Source organism: Bos grunniens, chromosome X (genome assembly GCF_055505025.1).
Source record: "Bos grunniens cultivar Pamir isolate PY7600 chromosome X, Bosgru_T2T1.0, whole genome shotgun sequence".
In the NCBI taxonomy this organism is placed as follows: Eukaryota; Metazoa; Chordata; class Mammalia; order Artiodactyla; family Bovidae; genus Bos; species Bos grunniens.
Genome location: NC_141194.1, coordinates 40,074,894 through 40,090,099, shown reverse-complemented (window position 1 = coordinate 40,090,099; position 15,206 = coordinate 40,074,894). Strand labels below are relative to the sequence as shown.

Below are 15,206 nucleotides of genomic sequence, written 5' to 3'. Positions count from 1 at the left end.
TAAATTTATTTTCTACATCTGTAACTCTATTTCTGTTTTGTATATAAGTTCTTTTGCACCCTTTTTTTAGATTCCACATATAAGTGATGCCATATATTTGTCTTTTTCTAACTTACTTCACTCAGTATGACAATCTGTAGATCCATACATGTTGCCGCAATTGGCATTATTTCATTCTTTTTTATGGCTGAGCAATATTCAGTTGTATATATGTACCACATCTTCATCCACTCATCTGTTGATGGACATTTAGTTTGCTTCCATGTCTTGGCTATTGTAAATCGTGCTGCTATGAACATGGGGGTGCATGCACCTTTTTGAGTTGGAGTTTTCATCTTTTCCAGATATATGCCCAGGAGTAAGATTGCTGGATCATATAGTAGCTCTATTTTCAGTTTTTTAAGGAACCTCCATACCGTGTCAGGAGAAGGCAATGGCACCCCACTCTAGTACTCTTGCCTGGAAAATCCCATGGATGGAGGAGCCTGGTGGGCTACAGTCCATGGGGTCGCTGAGAGTCCGACACGACTGAGCGACTTCACTTTCACTTTTCACTCTCATGCATTGGAGAAGGAAATGGCAACCCACTCCAGTGTTCTTGGCTGGAGAATCCCAGGGACGGGGGAGCCTGGTGGGCTGCCTCTATGGGGTCGCACAGAGGCGGACACGACTGAAGTGACTTAGCAGCAGCAGCATACTGTGTCAGGAAATTTAATCATCAACCTTCTAGTTCCAACCAGTCTGGAGTCTACCTGCTTATGGTTGGCGTGTGGTTGCCATCCTCTATCTGGGTGGGGGTCTTAGTTTCTATAGAACAACTAAAAGGTATGTGTCAGATTGTTATGTCTATTCTGAGAGGAGGAACCAGGACTCCGTTTCATTGCTCAGTTGTTTAAGCTATCATTACTTTTCTTGCTTAACTGCTTTCCCTTTGTTTCTGAGTTCCCTAATTAGTAAGTGATTGAGTCTGCTCTTTGGAACTCACAGAAGGCCTAGGAGATTAAAGCTTTTTCTCTACAAACAAGAAATGGGAAATACGGAGGGGCTTCTGTACCTGGGAGGACCCTACAGGGTTCTGCTTGGTTTTACACCGATGTTTTCCCTGAGACTACCACTCTAGTGAACATGGCTGTGGCCCAGATTTCTCGGCAGAAAGCTCAGACCATTACCTCTTATGCAGAATGGAGGGTGGGGCTGGCTGCAAAAGGTGAGTGTTGATGTCTCCAAGCCCAGAGATCTCCCCTTCACAAAGCTTCCTCTATTGTCTCTGGGATTAGCTCTGCTTCTCAAGCCACACCACCTCGTTAGGGAGCAGCCAGGGCTGAGGTTTGTTCTAGAACCTGGGATCGCCCTGGGGGTGGAAAACTTGCTATGGCAGTAACCATACTTCTTGTCCTCCTTTGTAGCACCAGTGATTTTCAAGGTGAGCTTCTGGGCCCACCGGCAGCAGCAGGACCTGGGAACTTGTTAGAAATGCAAATTCAGAAACTCCGAGGGAGGGGCCCAGAACTCTGTGCTTTAATGAGCTCTCCAGGGTAATGGGATGCAGCTTGAGTGTGAGAACTTGCTAAACTCTTTTAAGTCTTTCCCGGGATTTGATTAGAGTGCATCTTTCCTCCCCACTAAGTAACTCAGCTGGGGTGGGTGTTGACCTGAGCAGCTTCTGCAGAGGCTGGAGGAGCCTCTGGGATCAACTCTTTTTGATTTGGGAGCATTGAGGGGTGAGGGACCTTAGGTAACTGGGTAGATGGAGACAGACTTATAAGCACCATAAAAAAATAAAGTTCTCCTGTGGCCCACCTGAATGTGAGATCACAAACACAGCTTTTTTGTTATCTTTTTTAACCTCAGGTGCAGAGGGTCAAATTAATAACACTCCTCTGTGGTATATCAACAACAACGATTGCATAAGACCTGTCGTGTGTGTGTGTGTGTGTGTGTGTGTGTGTGTGTGTGTGTGTGTGTATGTATTTCCTTCCCCACTTCTATCCCCCATAGACAATCATTTTAATGTATATCTTTTCTTTTATATAGGCTCTCACAAAATGGGTACTGGTATTTTCCATGAATGTATTTTTGGTTTTAATGTAAATTGTATAGCCATGTAACAGACATATGGAAAACGCGCACATCATAAGTGCACAGCTGGATGAATTTCCATAAAATGAGTACAGCTGTGTAACTAGCTCCCAGCCCAAAAAAGACAACATGATGAGTGTTCCAGAAGCTCCTCTCCAAGGGCAATTTGTCCAGACTTCTAACAGCATCAATTAGGGTTCCTGTTTTTGCAGTTGAGATGAATGGCACCTGTATGCATATATTTTGAAATTACATCAATGGTATTGTGTTCTATAATTCACCCTGTTTCTTTTTTCACTAAGTTTTTCAGAAGCGTTCCTGGTACTATGTGTACATATAATCCTTTGCTTCTAATCTCTGCATGCTAGCTCTTTGCCATCACCTCTAGAGCAGGTTTTAGGTTTTTCTGTGGGCGTGGTCCTTTTGTTTAGCTCCTCTTCACACCTGTGGTAACAGCCTCCAAGATGGCCTCCAGTGATCGCTGCTTCCTGGTGTTCATGCCTTTGTGTAAGCCCTCCTGTTGAGTGTGGGTTGGACTTAATGAGTAGAATAAGGCAGGAATGATGATGGGTGACCAGGAGAGTAGGTCATAAAAGGCAGGGTGGCTCATCTCTCAATCTCTCTCTCTCTTCCCCTCATCCCTCGGGCTGCGGGAACGCTTGTCCGGAGCAGCCCCATAGAGAGGCCCACGTGTCAAGGCACTGAGGCCTCTTGCCAACAGCCACATGAATGAGGTCAGAAGCAGATCCTGTAGGCCCAGTCAAGTCTTGGGAGACTACAGCCCTGGCTGCCAGCTTGACGGTAGCCTTCCACATAAGCCCCCCTGAGCATCCAGATTCCTGACCCTCAGAAGACATGTGTGGAACTGTTCATTGTTTTAACCCGCCACGTTTGGGAGTAACTTGTTACACAGCCATTTATAACCATTATCTCTCCCATCACAGTGTCCTGGTTCACAGCTGAACTCTGAAACTAGGCTGTCTGGGCTTAACTCCTGGTTAGGCTACTTCAAGGCTGTGTGACTTTGAGCACGTGACTTAATCTTTCGGTGCCTCAGCTTCCTCAGTTATAAAAATGGGGGACACTACTGTTACCTGCTTCCTCGGGTCATGAGGATTAAATACATACATAAAAAGGGCTTAGCCAGGTGCCTGGCATGTAATTAGCAGTTGGTAAATGTTGATTGCTGCTGCTGTTATGATTCTGGCTGATGGGAGAAGGTTGCAGAGACTGAAGAGGAGTTGAGGGAAACACTACCACAGCACCACGATCATGACTTCCAGAGAAGTAAGGGTGGGATGAGTCTTTGCCAGTCCTCCTGAAACAGGTCCCTGTGGTTTTTGCCTCCAGGCAGAGCATGGCCAAGCTCTGTATATTGCAGGTGGGACCATCCTGCCCAGGTGAGGAGAGGCAGCCCTTAGGATGGCTCCATGGATGCCCATTCTTGAGTGAAGCGGCCATGATTCTGAGCACGCATCCTTGGGTTTTAAAATCCCTGCTCCGGAAGATGAAGTCAGAGAATGCTTTAGAAAGGTTGGACTTTGACATATACACAGTATTATATATAAAATGGGCATCCCTCGTGGCTCAGTGGTAAAGAATCTGCCTGCCAATGCAGGAGACTCGAGTTCAATCCCTGGGTCGGGAAGATCCCCTGGAGAAGGGAATGGCAACCACTCCAGTATTCTTGCCTGGAAAATCCCATGGACAGAGGAGCCTGGCAGGCTACAGTCCATGGGGTCACAAAGAATCAGACGCTACTGAGCGTGCACACACACACACACACATATATAAAATAGATAGTAAGGACCTACTGTATAGCACAGGGAACTCTCCCCAGTACTCTGTAATGACCTACATGGGAAAACAACCTAAAAAAGAGCGGATATATGCATAACTGATTCACTTTGCTGTATACCTGAAACTAATACAATGTTATAAATATAGTCCAATAAAAAAAATTTTTTTTAAAGTTTGGACTGTGGCTGAAACTGGAAACACTGGGATTTCTAGTTTCCAGTATGCAGGAAGTATGAGTTTTCCTTTTCCCAAAGGAAAAACATTTGTTTCCATTTTATTTGTAAGCCTGACATAAGCTTTTTTCCCTCAACCGGAAGGTATTATGGACTGTGTACTAAAGGAGAGAAGGGTTAGGAAAATGTAAGCAGCAAACTTTTACCACAAAAGTAAGATGAATTACTAAGTGAGAGAAACCAATCCAAAAAGCCATATATACTGCACAATTCCAACTATATGATATTCTGGAAAACACAAAGCTACGGACACAGTGAGAGGATTAGCAGTTGCTGGAGGTGGGGGAGGGATGAGCAGGAGGAGCACAGAGGATTTTTAGGGCAGTGGCACTATCCTTTAGGGCTTTCCCGATGGCTCAAGCGGTAAAGAACTCGCCTGCCAATGCAGGAGACACAGGAGACTCGGGTTTGATCCCTTGGAGTAGGAATGGCAACCCACTTCAGTGTTCTTGCTTGGGAAATGCCACGGACAAAGGAGCTTGGCCGGCTACAGTCCCTGGGGTTGTAAAGAGTCGGACATGACTGAGCACACACTAGAACCCTAAAATGGTGGATACAGGTTATTATACGTTTATCTGAACCCACACAACACCAAGAGTGAACCGTAATGTAAACTCTGGACTTCGGGTGACGATGGTGTGTCAGTGCAGGTTCATCAGCTGGAACAAACAGCACTCTAGGGGAGATGGTGATAATGGAGGAGGCTGTGTGTCGGGGGGGGGGGGGGGGGGGGGGGAGGGCAGGAGTTAATATTAGAAATCGCTGCACCTTCCTCTCAATTTTGCTGAGAACCTAAAACTGCTCTAAAAAAAAAAATTTTAAGTAAAATGAGAAAGCTTGAATTTGAGGGCATTTTATTTAGAATTCTGAATACAAGTAACGGAAGTTTCAAGCTTCCTGAACCTCCGAAGGTGATAGGTCATAGGTGTCTGGTGAAATAGAAGACAAGATATTTTTGTTCTGGAAAATGAGAGAAGGCAGCAGTTGGGGCTCGGAAGGCAGCAGGGAGTTCAAGCAGAATTCCTGTGGCCTGTCCCTCTCTACGCCAGCATGTCTTTATATTCTCTCTCTTTTTCTCTCGCCCCGCCTCAGCCTTTTGTTCTTTCACACAGCTCCCCTCCTCAAGCTCACAGCCTCCCACAATCCCCTACTTACACAGAACGCTTTCTGGCTCTTCATAAACACTGTTTTCTTTTTCTCCACCCCAATCCTAAATTCCTGGGCAAGGGGACGCTGGTGGTCCAGTCCCTTGGGGCGGGTGTTTGCTCCCTGCCCCAGAAGCTCGACCCGCGGGCTGGGGGTGGGGGGCACCTTACAAAGGAAGCTGCCTGGAGCCCATCCCTGCAAAACAACAACGAATAAGGGTTCCCGGAGGTGTGCAGGGGCTGCGGACTTTTAGCTGGGCCGAGTTCTGTGACCTGTGACAGTCCTCTCCCCAGAAGCAGATCATGTTTGCTGCTGGCAGAACTCTGCCCCACTTTTTCCCTTTTGATTTAAGGCCGGTTCAGGGGCTCGGATTTGGAGCGACTCTTTACCGCCAGCTCGCCTTAATTCGTCCTTCTTATATAACCAAATGGCAACCGAGAGGATATTTGGATTCCGCTTGCTTTTTCTGTTGTTGTTGCAGTAGTTTATTTATTAGTGTGCAAAAAAAAAATTAAAAGGAAGAAATTAAATATCCCTGTTTATGTTCTAGTGCGCAGGTCTGTGTGCTTGTATGTTTGCAGCCTGGCAGGGGGAAGGGGGACGCAGGGCCCCCGGGGAGGGGGCTGGACGGAGGGTGTCAGCATCTTCCGCTGCGGAGGCGACGGGCCAATGCAATTCATTCCTCTTCCTCCCTCCCTCCCCCCACCGACTCTCCACCTTCCTCCCCCCTCCTCCGCGGGTTCCGGGCGTCTTTGGAAGGAAAGGGCTTGCTGAGAGAGTGGTTTCGAGGCTAGAGAATCGCCATCAGTCATTCTTTAAGGAAGCAGGGACGGGATCAACAGGGCGGTCGCAAGACGCCCCACCTCCCGGACTGCCGGGCGCCCAGCTGCGCTCCTTCACTTCGGGGCTGCCCGCGGGCGTTACAGTCTAGAATCTGAGCCCGGGGATGCCGGGGTTCCCGGAGAGCGTGAGTCAGAGGGGCAGAATCCTGGAGAGCTCCAGAGTGACCTTTAGCTCCAGGGTGGCTCGCCTGTCCCCTTGCAAGGATGGAGGGCTGAAATTCAGGCTGGTCCGCCTTTTCCAGCCGCTTTCAGCCCCAGTCTCACCCTCCCCCGGAGCCCGAGCCCGTGCTGTCGAGCAGGGCAGGCGGGCCTGGGTACAGTCTTGACCTGATGCGACAGGAAGGAGGAAAGGAAGGCAGAGCGGGCTGCCGCAAGCCGAACTTCCTCATCGTCTACTCATACTCCGGGCTGCAGGGTTGGGGGCTCCTGCCCCGCTGAGTCCTGCTGCTGGGGCCCCAGCTGCCTTAGGAGCTGGTTTCTCATCCTTGGTGATCTCATGACACACCCAGAAATTTTATGTAATATCTCTATGACATTCAGGGGTGAACTGGAGAGTATTTGGAGAGTCAAAATGTGGCCTGCTGGGGGGAAAAGTGTATTTCGTTCTGTGTATTATGTAATCATGTAAAAAAAATTAAATGTGTTGAATATCAAGTATGCATATATATTTTAAGGGAACTCCCTGGCGATCCAGTGATTAAGACTCACCTCTTCCAAAGCAGGGGTGCTGGGAACTAAGAACCCACATGCCCAGTGATATAGCTAAAAAACAAAAATAGACATATACATTTAAAAAATATATTTATTTAGCTGCACTGGGTCTTAGTTGCAACATGTGGGATCTTTAATTGCGGCATTGGGGGTCTAGTTCCCTCACCAGGGATGGACCCCCGGCCCCCTGCATTGGTAGCATGGAATCTTAGCCACTGGAACACCAGAGAAGAGCCACATTTTTCCAATGAAATCTTTCCAACCCTCCCTTTTATTTTTTACTTTTTACTATGGAAAATTTCAAATATATACAAAAATAGATGAGTAGATAATGAATCCCCAGCTTCAGTAATTATCAAGGAAAGGCCAATTTTGTTTCCTCTCTACCCCCACCCACTTCCTCTGCCTATTATGGTTTTTCATTTTGTAATAATAAATTGAACTCCAGTTTTAATTACCTTTTCCTGTGTAACAAGCCACCCCAAGGGATAGTGGCCGAAAACAGTAATAGTTTATGATGTGTTATGATTGTGCTGGTTGGTTGGGTACTTCCTCTTGCCAGTTTTGACTGGACTCACTCAAGAGAGAGAATCAGCTGAGCTGGAAGATTCCAGATAGCCTGACTCAAATATCTGGCTATGGATTAGGGCTCCTCGGGTCTCCATGGCTTTTTATGTTCTAGTCGGCTAAGTGGACTCCGTTATATGGCAACCAGAACTTTCTGAGAGAATCAAGGTAGAAGCCTCAAGCTTCCTGAACTGACTGTGGGAGTCACAAGTCACTTCCATCTACTGCTATTGGCCAAAGCAGGTTACAAGGCCAGTCCAGACTCTGGGGTAGGACGGTGAAGAAATAGACTCACCCTTGGATGGAAGGAATGAAGGGCAGGGATACACTGCAAAATGAATACTAGCATGCAAGGGATTGTAGCCGTTAACCAGTCTAGTACACAGTTTTTATCAACATATGAGGTTTTATGCTTGTACTGCATGCATGCTCAGTCACTAAGTCATGTCCGACTCTTTGTGACCCCATGGACTATACCCACCAGGCTCCTCAGTCCATGGGATTCTCCAGGCAAGAATCCTGGGGTAGGCAGCCATTTCCTCCTCTAGAAGGAAATTTTCTTCCCCGACCCAGCGATAGAACCCATGTCTCCTGCATCTCCTGCATTGGCAGGTGGCTTCTTTACCACTGAGTCACCAGAGAAGCCCATAGATGTATATATATACATGTATATAAGTATACATGACCTTTTCCATTATGGTTTATTACAGGATATTGAATATAGTTCTTCTCCAATTCACCACTGACACTCTCATTCATCACCTGTGGAAATGCAAAATGATACCGCCACTTTGGAAAATCATTTGGTGGTTTCTTAGAAAACTAAATATATACTTAGCATATGATCCACTACTTGTGCTTCTTGATATTTACCCAAAGGAATTGAAAACTTATGTCCACGCAAAAACATGCACACAGATGTTTATAGCTGCTTGATTCATACTTGCCAAAATTTGGAAGCAACCAAGATGTCCTTCAATAGGTGAATGGATAAACTCTGGTATATCTCAACAATGGAACGTGATTCAATACAGAAAAGAAGTGAGCTGTCAGAAAAAGTCATGGAGGAAGCTTAAATGTATATTAGTAAGTGACCGAAGCCCATCTGAAAAGGTACATACTGTTTGATTCCAACTATATGACACTCTGGAAAAGGCACAACCATGGAGACAGTAAAAAGGTCAGTGGTTGCCAGGAACTGGGGGAAAGGGGGATGAATACGAAGAGCACAGAGGATTTTTGAGGCAGTAAAAAGAAATGGTCTTGTAATAACTAAAATACTAAATGAATAAATGGTAGCATTAAAAAAAAAGTCTATTAAGAAACAGGGCTGAAAATGGATGTGGTGATGGTTGTACAACATGAATGTATTTTTTTTTTTTTTTGCCACACCATTCAGCATGTAAGAGTTTAGTTCTCTGAAAGTGAAAGTATTAGTCGCTCAGTCGTGTCTGACTCTCTCTGACCCCCATGGACTGTAGCATACCAGGTTCCTCTGTCCATGGGATTTCCCAGGCAAGAATATTGGAGTGAGCTGCCATTCCCTTTTCCAGGGGGTCTTCCAGACCCAGGGATTGAACCCAGATCTCCTGCATTGCAGGCAGATTCTTTACCATCTGAGTCACCAGGGAAGTTCCACAATATGAATGTATTTAATGCCACTGAACTGTACACCCCAAAATGGCTCAAATGGTCAATTTTATGCTGTGGATATTTTACCAAAATAAATTTTTTAAGTACATCTTTACCCCAATAATTTGAAATGCCATATACTTTGTCATATACTAAATTGCCAAATATATTTGAGTCTCTTTCTAGACTTTCTCTAATCTATTCCACTGGTTTCTTTTCTATTCATGTACCAATATTACATTGTTTTCATTCTAAAGGCTTCATAGTATTTTTAATATATGTTGGGAAAAAATCATGAAATTTATGCCAACAAATTTGACAACTTAGGTGAAATGGAAAAAGTCCTTGAAAGACATAAACTATTGAAGCTCAATAAGAAATAGGTAACCTGTTTAGCCTTACATTGATTAAAGATATTGAATTTATTGAAAATATTTCTACAAAGAAAATTCCAGGCCCAACTGGCTTCATGGGAGTATTCCAATAAATATTTAAAGACAAAATGAGTCAATTCTCCACAAACTCTTCCAGGAAATTAAAGAGGAGAGACTATTTTCCAAATCATTCATGAGGTGGTCAGCATTACTCTATACCAAAATCAAACAAAAATTTTTTATAAGAAAACTATATACCAATGTACTTCAGAAACACTAATGCAAAAGTTCTTAACAAAATTTGAGCAAATCAAATTCAATAATATATAATAAGAAAAATACATAATATCTGAGTGGGTTTTATCCTAGGAATGCAAGATTAGTTCAATATTCAAAAATTAATCAGTGTAATTCACTATATCAATGATGAGAAAAACCATATGATCATGAATATGAGATAAATATCTCTCACATCTTCTTTATATATAATAGATTACATCTCAGCCATACAAAAGATGAAATCTTGCCATTTACAAAAACATGGATGGATCTTGAGGGTATTATGCTAAGTGAAATGTCAGAAGAAAGACAAATATTGTATGATTTCACTCATATATGGAATATTAAAAAAAATAAATGAACAAACCAAATGAAACAAAAAACAAATATATAGATACAGAGTGCAGAGTAGTGGCTATCTGTATGGCTGGTAGCATAACTGACGCCATCTTGGGCTCTTGCAATTTCTCCCATCTTTTCACTGACCCTACCCAGTCTGTACTATGTAGTGAATCACTTATCTGTCGTCAAGGGTTTTGTAGTTAATAGAGGTTGTTTCATAGTCATCAGGATCTGGTAGGCTCTATGCTTTCTTAGTCCCCAAACAATGATGAAAACCCTTTGTGACATATTCCCAGTGCCCACATGACTAGCTTGCTGCTGCTGCTGCTGCTAAATTGCTTCAGTTGTGTCCGACTCTGTGCGACCCCACAGACGGCAGCCCACCAGGCTCCCCCGTCCAGGCAAGAACACTGGAGTGGGTTGCCATTTCCTTCTCCAATGCATGAAAGTGAAAAGTGAAAGTGAAGTTGCTCAGTCGTGTCTGACTCTTAGCGACCCCATGGACTGCAGCCTACCAGGCTCCTCTGTCCATGGGATTTTCCAGGCAAGAGTGGGGTGCCATTGCCTTCTCTGCATGACTAGCTTACCCATTCGTAAATCTTAATTTAGGAATGCACGGCCTGTTTTCAAGTATCTGTACCCCTACCCTAGATTAACTATAAAATTGTCCCAATGCCCCTCACTGGTGCAAAGTGCAGCTGCCAACTTGATTATATGGAGCTGCTTGCCTAATCTTTTGGTCTCAAGATGACTTCTCAGTTTCATGGGCACTTTTTGTTCCCTCAGTCCCCCAATATTACCAGAGGAAGGGGGACAAGTTGGGTACAGGGGATCAACTGTATGTTGATGGATGAAAACTAAATTTTTGGTGGTGAGCATGTTCTAGTGTATAAAGAAGTAGAAATACGGGAATTCCCTGGTGGTCCAGTGGTTACGACTCCTCGCTTTCACTGTCAAGGGCCCAGGTTCAATCCCTGATAGGGCAACTAAGATCCTGCAAGCTGAAATAGAAATATAATGTTGTACACATGAAACTTATACAAAAGAATGTTACCTCAATTAAAAAAATTTTAGAAAAAGAAAAAAATGGCTGCCATTATTATCTTCTTTGTACTTGCATCCCTGTTCAATGCAGAGTAGCTGCTCCTATCAAGAACTGCAGCCCTTGAACCTGAGCTGGCCTTGGGACTTGCTCTGACCAATTGAATACAAAGTGTTATTCCTGGTCCAGGCCTATCTCAAAAGGCTGTGAGCATTTTTTTGCTGTTTCAGCTTACTCTTTTGCAACTCAGCTACCTCCCTGTGAACAAACCCAGGCTAGCCTTGGGAGATGTGAGACCGCACGGAAGAAATACAATCTAACTAGCTGAGGCTATCTCAGACCAGCCTGTCCCCAGCCAACCTGGCAGTTGATGTCACAGACGTGGGCATGAGCCAAGTGCATCAGTGGGACTTAGCCCAGATTGCCAGTCTGCTAAATCCAGAGTTGGTACTTTAAGGTAGGGGTCCCCAACCTCTGGGATCTCATGCCAGATGATCTGAGGTGGAGCTGATGTAATAATAATAGAAATAAAGTGCACAATAAATGTAATGCACTTGAATCATCCTGAAACCACCTCTCCACCCCCTGGTCCATGAAAAAATTATTTTACATGAAACCCATCCCTCATACCATAAAGGCTAAGGACCACTGCCTTAAGGCACCAAGCTTTGTGGTTGGTTGGTTGGTTTGTAGCAAAAGCTCACTGACTCAGTATGACAAAGGACTTTTTTGATGAGGAGCCTAACCCTCTCGGATGCTGGCTTCCTTAAAGTTGGAGAGTTTGAGGGACACTGTTTGGTAAAGTAACCAAGCAGGACCCTATGGGGGCCTTCCCAGGACAGACACCTCCCCTGACCCATGTCCTCCACCTGCCTCTTGTCTGTAGGAAAACTTTAGCCTTCTAGCCCTTCCCTGGGTTCCAAAGAATGTAATCAGAGTTGTGAGAAAATGCAGAAAGACAACAGTCAAGCAGGACAAAATACTGATAGTTTAGCCCTTAAACAAAGTCAGGGACCTTTAGTTCCTCCTCAAAGGCTAGAGATAATATTCTGAGCCAAACCGTTTGAGCTGTTTTGCAGAGACCGAAACCCCCACCAGATGGAAGAAGTTAACTGTCTGCTGGCCACAAGCACATAGGCCCCAGACCAGGAGGAACCAGGTGGTTGATGATGTTGACTTTTGATTATCTCATCACCAATCCATCAGAAGAATGTCCACCAGCTGATCACATACCCAGCAACCCTCTCTCTCATCTTTAAAAACCTTCCTCTGAAAGCCGTCAGAGAGTTGGGTCTTTTGACCCTTAAGTACTGCCTAGGCTCCTCGCTGGAAGCCCTGAGACAGATGGTGCGCTTTCTTTCCCTACAACCGGGTGTCAGTAGATGGGCTTTACTGTGCCAGAGAGTGGATCCAAGTTTGGTTCGGTAACCCTAAGGGTTAGGGGAAAACTTTTGGACATGGCCGTTCCCTTCAATAATGCTGAAGAAGTCTTCCCTGGTGGCTCAGTGGTAAAGAATCCTCCTGCCTAATGCAGGAAGCACTGGTTTGATCCCTGATCCAGGAAGATCCCACATGCTGCGGAGCAACAAAACCCATGCGCCGCACCTACTGAGCCTGTGCTCTAGAGCGCGGGAGCTGCAACTATTGAGCCCCAATATGCTAAAGCCCGTGCTCCACAGCAGAAGAAGCCACTGCAATGAGAAGCCCGCGTGGCAACAAAGACCCAGCACAGTCAAAAATAAAGAAAGAAAATTATATAAAATAATGCTGAAGAAACCTAGGCTTTCTTGGAGGTCATGTTTCCAGCCGTAATTGTTCTTGGACCTCAGACCCCAGTATGAAGGAGATATGGATGAATCAGCACCAGGCTGAGGATTTCAGTGTACTGATGGTGGGGCATAGGGAAAGGAAGGGGTGGAGAGCCACTGGCTCCCCCATGGGCCTCCAGAATCTTTTGCAGCCAGCCCTGCAAAAACAACTCCCTGCCCGCCCCCCTTCGCCCCTCCGCCCCTCCGCCCCAGGAAGGCTGGCAGGCCCACCCAGCTTCACCTGGTGGGAGGTTCACACAGGAGATTGTTATTCAGAGCTGGGTTTCACACCTTCTGGCATTCCATGCTAGCCTAGTTTTTAATAAAAACAACCCTATTTTGGTGCCTTAAACCTATTTTTCACCATCTGGCATACCCTTGTGCCTCTTATGTTTCTTCTAGTACAGCCTGACAGGAAAAAACCAACAGTGGGACTAGAAGCTCTCCACCAAAGAGGATACATTGTTGTACATTCGAATGGATAAGGCACCTTTCTGTAAGTTGTAGTGGCTTAGTTCTGAGCAACAGACTTTCAAAAAAAAAAAAAAATCCTCTTTCTACAGATGTCAATAGGACAAGATGAAAGAAGTTTACCTCATGAAACATTAAGGTAAAACAATGTTTTGTTTTGTTTTGCATAACAGATGATGACAATCCTAAAATACCCAAAAGACTAAGGAGGAAGAAAACTTACCCCTTCTGTCTGAGGGAATGGTGACAGAATGGCCCCAAGCTGTCCTCTGCAGTTTCTTTGGGGGATGACACTAAAGGAATGGAAGGCTCTGGGGGAACCAACAGCTAAAAGTAGCTTAATGAGTGAAAGTCATTCTCACTTGATCAAGCTTTTAGTAAGTCTGTGATTTTGTGATTCCCTGAATTTTCTAGAGTCAAAGTCAGCTGTTGGACTTAATGTTCACCAGCACCTTTTTACTGATAAGAGAGCTACTTCAAAGCACACAAATGTGTCTAGAAAACAGCTCATGTGCCTCTCTTTACTTAATGAGCCTATAGTTCCTGATTCTCAAGTATGTGATGAATGGTGTTGTGTGGGTGTTCATTTGAGGCAGCTCCAGGTTTTGTGAGTTATTGAAGATTATATAACTTGGTGGGGGGGATTAAAAAAGAACAGAAAATTAGGAATACAGAATTAGTTAGGAAAGGAATGTTCTTTAGAATCAGAAAGAATACACAATACATAACATTTTAAAAGCTGAGAAATACTTCAAATCTCACATAATTCAGAAAACTGACATAAAGTTTTGTTAACTGCCTGACAAACTCCTATAACACATTTTTCCCCCCTACAATTTTTGGCTGCAGATGCTTTGCCTGCCTTTTCATATGACAACAATCTTGTAATATCATTTTCTAGCAAGAGGATAGAAAAATAATTCATGCTGATTTTCTTTTAGTTTGGTAGATGGAAATTTGTTTTTCATTGATAGTTTAGAAGTTTCAGCTTTGCAATTTGTTATTAATGCTGTGTACATTTTTAGGACCACTGTCAAATTTCGGGAAACCTCTGTCAAGTTTCTTTCCTATAAAAGCTGTACATTTTCTGGGCAAATCAGGGTCTCATATTCAGAGACCCATCTTACTCTGAAATGACAATACTCAGTCAACTTGATGTCAGTGTCTTGTAAAGATCTATTATGAGATTTGTGTTATTTTTGTCAGTGTCAGTATTTTGATCAAGTCGGCAAGAAACTTAATTTTCCTCCAGTGTGTTCATATACATCACTTCTTCTCATTAAGTATATTATTAATCTCCAAACCCATATATTGCCTCTATTCAAATTTTCTCTCTTTCTCTTTTGGTATGATCTGAAAAAAAATTTGTTACAATTTACTTCTCCATGCCAGAATTGTTTCTGTTGGTTACATATGGACATATTTGAAAATATTTTATAGAGGGAGTTTGCAATTGTATTCACTGCATTATTGATGATAACTCGCAACAGGAAAAACTTCCGTTTTGAGCTGCTCATAAATTTAGGCATTTGATGATTGGAAGAATTTTCCAAATACCAGCTTCCGGCTCTGTACATTTCAAACCCTGTTTCTCCTCCTCCTCTTCCCACATCCCAGCTGCTCTAGTGCTCAGTGTCATGATGGCAGGTGGGCAGTGGGATTATTCCTGGAAGTCATTCCTACCCCAGGATGGCCAGTAATAACTATCTATGTAAACAGTTCCCATTAAGGCCACAGTAAAATGTACCCCCAACTCAACTTGCTCTCAGGCAGCTTCTAATGCTTCAGGACCCGAGGGGAAGTGTGACAGAGTCAGGGTGAGGAGAGAGCCATCTTTACCTATTACGATTCAATACAGATCTTAACTAATTTGCAGTTCA

The 15,206-nt window shown here is 44.2% G+C and overlaps 2 long non-coding RNA genes across 3 annotated transcripts; one reads left to right on the top strand and one right to left on the bottom strand.

Moving 5' to 3' along the window:
- Positions 1 to 2,050: 2,050 nt before the first annotated feature.
- On the bottom strand, positions 2,051 to 13,678 carry LOC147340197 (uncharacterized). The gene is made up of 2 exons (XR_015158661.1): positions 13,550 to 13,678; positions 2,051 to 3,574 (listed from the first exon to the last, which is right to left on the bottom strand). It is a non-coding gene; the product is annotated as an uncharacterized LOC147340197 (long non-coding RNA).
- On the top strand, positions 12,326 to 13,639 carry LOC147340198 (uncharacterized). 2 transcript variants are annotated; one of them, XR_015158660.1, is made up of 3 exons: positions 12,326 to 12,394; positions 13,263 to 13,351; positions 13,500 to 13,639. It is a non-coding gene; the product is annotated as an uncharacterized LOC147340198 (long non-coding RNA). The 2 variants fall into 2 exon arrangements; XR_015158659.1 differs by having other exon boundaries at positions 12,330 to 12,394; positions 13,258 to 13,351.
- Positions 13,679 to 15,206: the final 1,528 nt, after the last annotated feature.